The sequence below is a fragment of the Gadus macrocephalus genome, chromosome 10 (assembly GCF_031168955.1).
Source record: "Gadus macrocephalus chromosome 10, ASM3116895v1".
Taxonomy (NCBI): domain Eukaryota; kingdom Metazoa; phylum Chordata; class Actinopteri; order Gadiformes; family Gadidae; genus Gadus; species Gadus macrocephalus.
Window position 1 is genome coordinate 12,414,751 of NC_082391.1, and position 13,273 is coordinate 12,428,023.

The window sequence follows — 13,273 nt, forward strand, 5'->3', positions numbered from 1 at the left end:
CCTAACTTTTTTCACTAAGAGCAATACACAAAGTATTTTAGGCCTAAAAGTAGCACCTAAGTCTAGGGGAGCTTAAAAGTCCTCAAGAGGACTCCTAACTCAATAAGACCTAGTATTCACAAAGAATCGTAAAATGGCTGCGAGACAAAATGTTTTGGAGACAATGGAAGACTGTGAGTTGAAGAGATATAGGCTAAATCGTGAGGGTCCTAAACTTGTTGTGGAGTTAGTGCGGGATGCAATAACATCCCCGACTAACAGGAATAATCAGATTAGTCCCGAAATAAAATGTTTGGCAACACTACGTTATTTAGCAACAGGGGAAATGCAACTTTGTATTTGCAATGCCGACGATTTAAAAATATCGCAACCATCAGTCAGCCGTGCCATAAACCAAACTATCAATGCGCTCACTAGACCACATATCATGCATCCAACAGTTTATCCGGTTTCCTTTGGACATTCAACAATTACACAGGATCAAAGCCAACTTCATGGCAATTGCAGGTATGCCCGGTGTAGTCGGTGCTATTGACGGGACGCACATAAAAATAATTGCGCCATCAAAAGATGAGGACGTTTTCGTCAATAGGAAGAAAGTGCATTCCATCCACACGCAGGTTGTTTTTGATGCAAATTTTAACATAGCCTACTGGATGTTGTTGCAAAGTGGCCTGGAGCTATCCATGATTCGCGCATTTTAATGGAGAGCGGTCTGAGGCAGCTTTTTGAGATGTACCAGTTGGGTGTCACTTGCTGGGTGAAAGTGGCTATCCCTGCAAGACGTGGCTCTTGACACCCTACCTCAATCCACAGCCGGGAGCACAGTTAAAGTATAAAATGTAATTGATTACGCAGATTACGCTTAGCCCTATGCGTAAAACACATCGTATTGGCTCTTTGACGCCTTGGATTTGTTGAATCCATATTTATTATTGTTTACTGTTTACCTCCATATATGCTAGAGCACACAAACATACACAAATTAAAGCTAGGCTTAAACGGGAGAAATTTAAACAACGGCCACTTCCGTCTATCATCTTGGCCAATGTGCGCTCCCTCCGCAACAAAATGGATGAGTTACAAGCCAACGTTAACCACATGCATGAATACAGAAGTGCCTCTATTCTTGCTTTCACCGAAACGTGGTTAAATAAGAACGATGAAGAAAGCACGACGCATATTGATGGCTTCGCACCCCCTCTCAGACTCGACCGGGACAGTGAGCGCACCGGTAAACAACATGGTGGCGGTGTGTGTCTCTATGTTAACACCCGCTGGTGCTCCACAGTTGTAGTGAGAGAGAAACTGTGCACCCCTGACATCGAGCTCCTGGCTGTCTCCCTACGACCCTTTTACCTCCCCAGGGAGTTTCCTCAACTTTTTATCATCCTGGCTTACATATACCCCAGAGCAAACGCAGTTACTGCCACTGAGCACATCACAAGCTCATTAAATAGACTAGAACACATCTCACCAGACTCCCCAAAATTCATCCTGGGTGATTTTAACCACTGCTCTCCTGATAAATCACTCAAAGGCTTTCAACAATATGTAACATACACCACTCGCCGTGGGAGGACACTGGATAAATGCTATGGCTCTGTACCAGATGCTTTCAGGTCCATAGCCCTCCCCCCTCTTGGCACTGCCGACCACGACACCATCCTGCTTGCTCCAGCATACATACCTGTCATAAGGAGGGCAAAGAAGGTTATTAAAAACATCAAGCAGTGGACTAGCGACAGCATCCAAGCGCTGCAAGGATGCTTTGAATCCACAGACTGGAATAACCTCCTAACCCCTTCAAACGACATGGAGGAGCAAGTGGACACCGTCTCATCTTACATCAACTTCTGTGTGGACAACATCATCCCCTCCAAAACGGTCACCATCTTCCCAAACAATAAGCCCTGGATTACAAAAGAACTGAAGGAAATTCTTAACAAGAAAAAAAGGTTTTTCTTCACTGGCTCAGAGTCTGAAAAGAAGGAGGTCAACAGGGAAGTTAAGCGCGCCATAAAAACTGCTAAGCTGAAGTACAAGAACAAGGTTGAGGAAAAATTCATCCAGGGGAACCTCCGCTCAGCCTGGCAGGGCCTCAAAACCATGGCTGCCGTTAACACCGTTGCTACCAACCACAAAACCATCCAGGTGGCGGGTAGTAGCTCTACATCTCTCCCTAACGACCTCAACTCCTTTTTCACCAGGTTTGAGACTGACAACTCCACCCAACTGGCAGATACATTAACAACACTGAAACCTGGTGACTCCACACTCACCTTTAAAACAGAGGAGGTGGTCAGAGCCCTCAGGAAGACCAGGGAGAACAGCTCTCCTGGCCCAGACAACATCAGTGGCCACGTCCTGAGGTTCTGTGCTGAGCAGCTGGGGGGTGTGTTCCAAACCCTGTTTCAGAGATCCATGGACACCAGCACAGTCCCCCAGCTGTGGAAACACTCTATAGTCATCCCCATCCCAAAGAAAAGCACCATCAACACTCTGAACGACCTCAGGCCTGTGGCCCTCACATCTCTGGTGATGAAGGCCATGGAGAGGGTTGTTAAAAAACACATCCTCACTGTAACCGACCCCCTGATGGACTCACTACAGTATGCTTACCGCGCAGGCAGAGGTGTGGACGGCGCAAAAGCATTCATCATTGACACTGTACACAAACATCTAGAGCGGCCCAACACATCAGCCAGACTCTTGTTTATAGACTTCTCCTCTGCATTCAATACACTACAGCCCCACATCCTGGCGAACAAACTCACCTCCTACTTCCATCTAGACGACCAGCTCATCCGGTGGATAATGGACTTTCTAACCGACAGGTCACAGAGAGTCCGGGTCAACAACACCTTCTCCGACACACCTCGACGGGCTCCCCTCAGGGCTGTGTGCTCTCACCTCTGCTCTTCATCCTCTATACAGACGACTGCAGATCCACACAGCCTCAGTGTCACCTGGTGAAGTACGCAGACGACACAGTTCTCCTGTCCCTGCTCTCAGGTCCTTCACAGCAGCATGGATCAGCTCTCCAGGAGTTTGTGGAGTGGTGCGACAGCTCATGCCTTGAGATGAACGTGAGTAAGACCAAAGAGATGGTGGTGACCTTTTCTAAGAGGCAGAGAGAGCTGGCCGCAGCATCAATCATCTCAATCCACGGGAGGCCGGTGGAGCTGGTGGAGGAGTATAAATACCTGGGCACCATCTTCGACAGCCAGTTGAAATTCTCCTCCAACACTGAAGAGATCCTTAGGAAGTGTCATCAGCGGAAGTATCTCTTAAGGAAACTAAATTCCTTTGGAGTCAGCAAAAACATACTGCTTACTTTCTATTACTCCTTCATTGAAAGCATCTGTACATTTTCTATAACTTGCTGGTTCCACTCCATCACCCTCCAGAACAGAAACCGCCTGGAGAGTACGGCCAGAGTTTGCTCTAAAATAATTGGACTTTCAATAAGAACTCTCTCCTCCATCCATGACCAGCAAACACTCCGGTAGCCAAAATAATTATGCAGGACCCCTCACACGCTCTACACCCCGCCTTTGAGTGGCTCCCCTCAGGGCGCCGACTACGCTGCCTCGGCTGTAGGACACAGAGGAGAAAAGCAACCTTTGTTCCCAAGGCTGTTCACCTCCTCAACTCCTCCTAAACCCCCCACCCGGGCTTGTGCCCTCCCCACATGGACTGGTGAAGCCGTGTTTGTTTTTGTTTGTTTTTTTTGTTTGGACATGGCCCGGTCCTTTGTAATGCTGCTGCTATGTGCCCTCAATTGCCCCCTGGGGACAAATAAAGTTTTTTTTTTTTTGAATTTTGAAATGTTGTGGGGAGAGGAATCGGGCAAATTAAACGTCGGTTTCATGTCCTCCACGGCGAAATACGCCTCACCCCAGAGAGGGGAAGCACAGTCATCACTGTATGTGCCATTTTACACAACCTCTGCAAGCAGAGAAACATTACAAAGCCAGATGATGATGATGATGATGACGACGATGAAGAGGACGAGGACCACGATGATGATGATGATGGCGATCAACATGACAATGAATTTGGCCGTGTGGAACCAAGTGGACTGGCATTTAGGGATCACTTTGTGAATACACATTTTAGGTAAACACCTTGGCACAAATCAGTCAACACTTGTGTAGTTCATAACATTTATTTTCTTTCAATTTTTCAATTTTACGTATTTTTATTGTTTGCTTTTTTTCTCTCTCTCTCTCTTGAACGTGCAGGCTACAACGTCATTATCGTGGTCTGCACAAACTTGTCACCATGCGCAGTGGTGGGTAACGCATTACAAGTAACGCAAATGAGTAAAAAAGTAAATTTTTCGGGTGACGAGTACTTTTCACGTTCCTTTTTTAAGTCTGTAATTTTACTCTTACTCAAGTAAATATTTGATTTAGAATTCTACTCAGTACTCAATTACATTTTCCATTGTGCTTTCATTAAAATTAGTATTTTGATAAAAACATTATCTTCGTTGACTGTAATACAAGCGTACACGTTAGCGACGCGCTTTCCCTAGGTTGCAACGTGAGTCGACCGTTATGTTGGGACTGAGGACTAGAAACGCATGGATGCAGACGCGCAGGAAGATATTTTCGCCAGGGGGTGCGGAGTTACGGTCCACGTAGGCTATAGTTTATATAATTCTAAAGAAACTATGTTACACTGTATTCTGCAGACCACTCACAAACTTGTTTGTCATTGTCGTGTCTGGCTCTGTGAGAGTGCGTGCATGCTATGTGCGTAGGCTGGATAAATCTGATTGCCCAATCAGCCAACCAAGTCAGTCTCGTTTGTGTTTAATTGGTTGTGTTCCTACAAAGCTCTTGCCTTTTGTCACATGCACAGAGCTTAATGCAAATTTGTTTGAAATTAAATTACATTTTTTGTTGTACATATTGCATTTGTTGTACAACTTGTGAAGAAATGTTTTAGGAGTGCATCTCTTTCTCTCCCTCACTCACTCACGCAGCAGCGTGCCGTCCATATGGGCAGGTGGGGCGGCGAACTCCCTGCAAAAGCATGCTCCCAAAAAAGATAGTTCCTCAGTAAATCATTGCTCCAAGTTTATTTGTAATAATGTGATTGTCACATTAACTATCTATAGTTTCTGCAGGCTTTCCGACTATTTTTGGTCTGTTGATATCAGATTGATTCTAGTTGAGTTTAACGTGTCATGCAATGTGGGGCGGCGGAGCTCAACGACCGCGTCCCTCCGTATGTTTCTCGCATAACCCTGCAGGCTGCAATAAGAATTGCAATCAGCGCTATAATTATGCCGCGTTTCCACTGCAGGGTGCGGAACGGATCGGATCGCAAAGGTGCGGTAGGGAGGGGGCGGTATAGCCCAGCTCAGTTCCGAGGTCGCGTTTCCACTGCCGACAGTACCCTTTGTGGTAGGCCGGATGTCGATCGCCGCGGCAGCTACGTAAACATCGTAAAAAACGTCTTCCTCCCCAAGAATGCAGACGAACGTCTCCACCTCCTTGTTCGCCCAAGCAAGCGTTTTACGCAACAAGTTAATTGTAAAGAATAATACCTCGAGGCTACTGTTCGTTTGTTTTTATCCCCGCGTCACCCGGAAGTGACGATTCTGTCGACCAATCAACGGAGGGGGGGTGTAGCTAGAATTTCACGGGACCCTTTCAGGCGTCTCGTCTCGTTTGCGGTACCCCAACGGAGGAGTCCCGAGAACGGGGCCGGAACGGGTACGGCAAAGTCCGGGTCACGCGACCCGACCCGCACCTTTGCGATCCGATCCGTTCCGCACCCTGCAGTGGAAACGCGCCATAAGACGCCCATATGGTCGTAAAGTAGTCTGCCCTATGGTCATATTCTAGGACTGTTGTTGTTTAAAATCGAATTACTCCGCCTATATCTTTCGGCATTGAAGACTATTTATTTATTTATTTCAGCAGGTATTCAAATTGCATACCTGATTTCATACTGATTTAAACAGCTGTTATTGAGAAATATCTGATTTCAAGTGTTAAGAGATTTGCACACATCGTCGGGCCAAGTTCCAAATCGAAGGTCTGCTTGACTGATGACTTGTATTTCTACTTTTCATGTATTTGCAATGCACTCGCTAAGTTGTTAAAATAAAATAGGGAAGAAATAACTTCCCTATAAGGGACATCATATGACCAGTGTTGCGGATGGCACTTCAACAGCGTGCAGTAACATTAGGCTATTAGTTTATTTTTAATTCTTACTCACAATTAGTTTAGTTAACATGTTTTAATGTAGCTCAAAATATATATGTAAAAAATATACATAAATTGTGGGTGTGGTCATACGCCAGTAGTTTCTGCCACACCGAAATGAAGGGGCACCGCACGCTACTGATTCTAACACGTTATGTCTTTTTCCCTGATCCAAAATGTAAAGTAACTTGTAATTTGAGTAACTTTAAAACAAAGTACTTTTTTACTCTTACTCAAGTAGGTTTTCAAATTGGAATATTTACTTTTACTAAAGTAGATTTTGAAGGAGGTAATTTTACTTTTACTTGAGTATAGATTTTCAGTACTCTACCCACCAAATGCGTGTATTCTGCTAACTGCACTCTAACTACTTAATAGGTGTAGGAGCCATCTGTTTTGTTCATACTTCGTATTGGTTTGGTTTCACATATTGGAAGCAATAGGTATTGGACGTTTACTTTGTATTGATTATTTTTAGTTGGAACAGTGTGTGGTCACGTGAGTGTGTATGCCCCCCTATAGGTCAAGGGGAGCATAAAGGTGTGCCAAACCAGGAGAAGGAGTGTCCGGTGCTTGCGCATACCATCATTGACGACAACGAAACCAGAAACACAAACACTTAGAACCACTTAGAACCACAGTTTATCGTAATTTTTACTGCCTGATTGTTCAACAAAATAAATCATCAACCCAATCAATAAACGTCTCTTGGTTTTCGAGTCAAGATAACAAGGCACCGGTACATCTCGGAAGTGGTGGGAAGATATCACAAGCTGTGTTATTGGGACCAGTCGAAAAAAATCTTGTTAGCCACTAGATAGGAATTCATTTCTATCCTAGGCTATTTCCTTGTTTTTCGGTGATTCAGTGGGCTCGTCTGAACAACCAATCACCGAACTGACCGCTTCTAAACTCGTGCACGAGAATTGACGTAATCCATAGCAACGGCACGTCACTCTTAGTTCACTCTTTGTGATTTATCCTTAGTAAGAGTAGGTCTCAGCGGCTTTGTGAATAACTTTTAAGAAAAAAATCCTACGTAAAATGTTTTAGCGTGAGTTAGGAGCACTCCTAGCGGTAAGATAAAATGCTTTGTGAATACGGCCCCTGATCTTTAAGGCTACGTTCAATGATGACGGTCTGAACAGAAGTCGCAAAAGTGGCGTCGCGTCTTCACTTTTTATTCCGCGTTTAGACTAGCGTTTTTGTGAGGAAATCTGCGTGCTTGTGGTGACGCAAAAGTGTGTGGAATTCGATTGGGTATGCATGTCAGGAAGCAACCCAGTCGCCAAGAAAGAAGGTTGACGGTGTACGTTTCCATGAACACTGGATACGTACTATTACAACGTAAAAACAGCGTGTTATACCTACAGTATCCACACGTGCCGCTCTGGAGGCGGGTTTTGGGGTTTGGGTTTCACGGGTTTTGCGCCAGATTGTGGACACGATTGTTGAGGGGGGGGGGGGGGGGGGGAGGTACACTGTTGGTGACGGGGGGGAGGAAACACGTTTGTTGAGGGGGAGGGGACACGTTTGTTGAGGGGGGGGGGGGGGACACGTTTGTAGGGGGGGGAACACGTTGTTTGAGGGGGGGGGGGCACGTTTCTTGAGGGGGGGGACACACTCGACAACGAGAGTTGGTTTTTATTGAACGCTCGACAACGAGAGTTGGTTTTTATTGAACGAGACTTCAACACGGAACAGCTGCACGAAACGATGGTCACGTCACTCTCGGTGACGGTGTCGACAACAATGAACACACGAACAATGTTAATAGAACAACACACAACCACATAACATCCCGAACCCATCAACCCCACTTAATCCTAACAACAAAACAAGTTAACAAAAGCCCCATTTGTCAACTGACAACCCCAATTCCTAGAATCCCCCGCGGCTCCAGAACACGGCGTAGCTTATATTAATCTTTATTATCTGAATGGGAAATGCAATATTTTAGGACAGATACACCATTAAACGCGTTTCTAATGACATTTCTAGCGAGAAATCTACATTTTCCTTACATAATCTTCAGTCAGTGAATGTGTATGATCTTTATTAATCTTTATTATCTGAATGGGAAATGCAATATTTTAGGACTGATTCACCGTTAAACGTGTTTCTAATAACATTTCTAGCGAGAAATATACTTTTTACTTGCATAATCTTCAGTCAGTGATTGTGTCTGATCTTTAGTTTTATAGTTATTAGGATTTGATCGGCTCGCTCGCATGTTTCAACGTCAGGTTGTTAGGCTGCTTTCGCTAAACTAGCAGCTCACGTGCTTCCTGCGTTTGTGTTATTAAACTGTTACTTTATGTTATTTTTAATGATATCATCTTGTTAGAAACACGTATATCTGAGAGGCAACCCAGTCGCCAAAAGCATACGTTGACAGTGTACGTTTCGTGAACACTGGATTACGTCGCATTTCAACATAAAATAGCGTGTTATACACACACACACACGCACGCACACACACACATGCACACGCACGCACAGACACACACAGACACACAGACACAGACACACACACACACACACACACACACACACACACACACACACAAACACACACGCACACGGTGCATTTCGCTGCTAAAACAACAAAAAAAAAATATTCCCTCAAATATTATTACTAAAGAACCGTTTTCCAAAGAACGAAATGTAAACCAATGCATTCTGAATGGGAGTGTTTCTCAGATTTTTCCATGCTACACAGAACGAAATGTAAACCCATGCAAATAAAGACTTCATGGTCATAATAATTTAAATATCATTAATCTCCTGAGTGTGTTGGGTGGTATTCTATTTTTTTCAACGGGGCTGGTGCCGTCTCCTTTTGACCTTTTGACCCCAGACTTCTGGGGGAATAGCTGAATCAATTCATTAGTCAATCAGAAGCATGTAAATATCTTCCCGGTGGCGTAGGAGAACGAACAAGGTGTCCTTCAACATCTACGCTTCCAGGCGATTGCAACGGTGCCACACATGAGCATATCCGAACATGTTTAATGGTAGCAATTAGCTGTCGAAATTGGAGGCCTTAATCAATAATGAGCAGCTATTGATTTGCTTCCCGATAAAAATTTGTGACAAATGACATGTTATTTAGCATCTACACGTTGAGCTGAGTCCAATGACACCAAGCGTGACACTCTAGCTATTGGTAACATGTATTTTACATGGTACACCTAGGTCTAGGACATGATCTCGGTGTAGCAAGAGGGCGAGCTTGATCTCATTGGACTCAGCTTAACGTGTAGATGCTAATTAACATGTAATTTGTCAAAAATCTCCATCGGGAAGCAAATCTATAGCTGGTCATTATTGATAAAGGCCTCCAAAATCGACAGCTAATTACTACCCCGAAACATATTCAAATATGATCATGTGTGGCACTGTTGCAATCGTCTCGAAACGTAGATGTCAAAGGACACCTTGTTTGCCCTGTTGCACGACCGGGAAGATATTTTCATACTTCTAATGGATTGATTCATATTTTAAGGTTCTCGGAGTGAGACTTTAAGCGGCTGCAGCAGAAGTGTTGAGACGAAAGATGATATCAAGACATTAATAGAATATTCCCATTCACATTATGATTCTTCGTCATAACATCCGACCAAACATCCTTTACATTCACAGAGCGAAGATTATGAAAGTCCAGGCCCCCCCTTCCTGCACTCGGGGTCCGACCGGGCCAAGTTTCGGTGCGGGGGTCCCAGTTAGGCCCTAGAATATGGTATTCAAATTTCAGGGCGGTAGGACCTTCCTATCTCAAAAACTGTTTTTCCACCACATTCTGAACCATTTGGTCTCGCAGGCAACACTTCTGAAGGGGCTTTGTCCAAATGACAGTCCATTTGGGAAAACTTTTTTTCTCTATGGGCTAGAACTACAAATCTTGGATATGTCGTTCTCGGGGCCCCGGGAAATGTGTGTAAACATTTTAGCATCCCTAGCTATCTCGAAAAGGCCGGAAAAGGGGCGTGACCTCCAACAGTACAGTCAATGTACATAAGACAAAGGTTAGTTTCTAGGCCCCATTTTTTGCGGGATGGAGGTGTACATTTGTGGCTTAATGTGTGTAGACACAGCTGGCCTGTGGCCACGTCTTTGAAGTCTGGGGTCAAAAGGTCAAAAGGAGCCGGCACCACGCCGCTTATGAGATAACAAAAAGTGAATCTGTATTTCTCTCATAACATTTTGTCATTATTGAAGAGAGGCCTGATTCTCAGATATGCATGTTGGACTGTTAGGGTATAGGTCTGGGAAGAACTTCCGGCCAAAATCTTGCAAGCGAGCCGCTGGGTGCAGGTGCAACGAGATGGAGCACTTGCTGAGTCATTTCCTGTAGGGCTGGAGCCACAGGTTGAAGCGTATGCGTCCTTTGAAACCCCCTTTGATATATAAGAGACCCCAAGGTACAGTTTACTTAAATGTTCTCGCCTCAGTCACCTATTGCATCACTTCCTTTAGGGCTTCGGCCTCCTAATTGATCATTGTAGTATAATTGAATGCCCTCTTTCATATTATATGATACTTCCACCACTGGGACGTGGCAACAACTCTCCAAATCAGAAGCGGATCTTCCATTAGGCAAACCTAGGCAAGTGCCTAGGGCCCCAACCAAATCTGTCTTTATTAGGGGCCCCCAAATCTGACCCCCCCCCAGCCATTACTTATGTAAAGTAAAAAAAAAAAAACATTTCTAGTAGAAAAAAATAACAAAAATATCAACATAACGCCGAACTAATGCCTAAATAATAATTTTCCAGCACACATGCCCCCCTCCATTGTGCATTGGACTAGTCCAGAATATGATTACGTAGTAACGCGCGCAGCGCGAAATAACGTACTTCAAACCAAAGCAGAGGGATGCGACTCGGTGAAAATGAAGCGGCAGAATTACGATAGTGGTTGTGCTAAACGAAAACAAAAACCTGAGAAGAAAATAATTGCAGATACACTGCCGAAATTGACTTCATTTTTTACACCTGCTGCTGCCACAGCAGCCGCTGCTGAACTTGCGACAGGCTCTGCTGTTGGGGAAAATGATGAAGTGGAGGTGGAGGTGGAGGAGGAAGGAGGAGAGGTGGGTGCCGAAGGAGAAGAGGTGGCTATGGAAGCCGAAGGAGAGGAAGATGAAGACGAAGATGATTTGGCGGTGAGTCGTGCTATGCCATTTACCACTAGCAGCAGTGGAAACAGTTTCCTAATTGGCGACGACCCTGCACATTGGCCAGAAAAGTTGACAGACTCCGAGCGTTGCTCAATTGTACAGAAAGGACCAGTGCAATTACGAGGAGATTTCCCCCAGAACACACAGGGCAGACGCTTTACAAGCATGCACTACTATTTAAATATGAAAAATGGCGAAAAAATCCAGAGGTCCTGGCTTGTGTACAGTAAAACGAAAGACCGCGCTGTTTGTTTCTGTTGTCGGCTGTTTGGCGATTGTAATAAGCAGCGGTTCTGCACTGACGGCACGAACGACTGGAAAAATGTATCAGCCTTCCTAAAAGAACACGAGAAGTCTGCTGATCACCTCGCAAATATGGCTGTTTGGCGAACGCTTCAGCAACGGCTCCAAACAGGTAAAGCCATAGATCATGTAAATCAAGAGCTGTTTGTGAACGAAGTAAACAAATGGAGAGAGATCTTGAAACGTCTGATTGCCATTATTACACACTTGGCCGAGCGCAACTTAGCTTTTCGAGGCCATTCAGAGAAGCTGTATGAGCATGGCAATGGGAATTTCTTAGGCCAAGTTCAGCTGATGGCTCAGTTTGACCCTGTGATGAGGGATCATGTGAAGAGGGTAGCTGAGAAACCACATTCTGAGAGTTATTTCAGCAAAATGATCCAAAATGAAATAATCTGCTTGGTGGGAAGCTGTGTGACAAACACAATTGTACAGAGGGTGAAAAAGTCCAAGTACTTCAGCGTCATCATGGACTGCACCCCGGATGTCAGCCATGATGAGCAGCTGTCCGTGTAGCTGAGGATAGTTGACTGCAAGCCTGGCGAAGGAGTGTCCATCCACGAGCACTTTGTTGGCTTTCTGGTGGCAGAGGACACAACAGGGAAAGGCCTACTCAACTTGTTTTTGGGACACCTGCAGACACTAGATTTAGACCTTGCTGATTGTCGTGGGCAATCCTACGACAACGGCAATAATATGCAGGGGAAGAAACAGGGGGTCCAGAGCAGAGTCCTGGAGCTGAACAGCAAAGCACTCTGTGTCCCATGTGCCAGCCACACGTTGAATCTGGTGGTTGGTGATGCTGCCAAGTCCTCTGTGACAGCTTTGAGTTTTTTTGGACTGTTACAGCGACTGTATGCTATATTCAGTGCTTCTGTTCACCGCTGGACAATCCTTCAAAAACATGTGACATATTTTACCATTAAACCACTCAGTGCAACAAGATGGGAGGCTAGGGTGGAGTCCGTGAAAGCCGTCCGATACCAGTTGCCTGAAATTTTGGATGCCCTGACCGCTCTGAGGGAGTATGCTGAGGAGAAGCAAGACTCTGAATGCGCCTCCAATGCCAACGGCATTCACAAAGAGATGAAGAAATGGCCTTTTCTGGTGAGTACAGTCGTCTGGTACAATGTCCTATTTCACATAAACAAAGTCAGCAAGCTATTGCAGAGCCCCAAAGTGTCAGTGGAAGTCATGAGGAGAGAGGTCCTTGCAGTGATGGCATTTCTGAAAGATTATCGAGAGGACGGATTCAATTCTGCTAAAACAGATGCCAGGGAGATAGCAGAGAAGATTGATTTGGAGATGGCCTGGCCAGAGGTGCGCCAGAGAAAGAAAAAAAGGCAGTTTGAGTATGAGGGGAGAGAGGAGACAGTGTGCACTGCAGAATAGCATTTCAGGAGGGAGTTTTTCCTACATATGGTGGACACAACCCTGGTCACAGTCAGGGAGAGATTTTCAAACATGGAGGGTGTTTTTGAGCTATACGGCTTTCTCTACTCCACTGACCAGATGCAAAATGTCATGCAGGGAAAGGAATTAGATGAATGTTGCCACA

The 13,273-nt window shown here is 45.1% G+C and overlaps 1 protein-coding gene across 1 annotated transcript in view; it reads right to left on the minus strand.

Annotated features, from left to right (window-relative positions):
* The window catches only part of ppid (peptidylprolyl isomerase D), a 314,679-nt gene that overhangs the window by 95,224 nt on the left and 206,182 nt on the right, over window positions 1–13,273 (minus strand). The window lies entirely within an intron of this gene.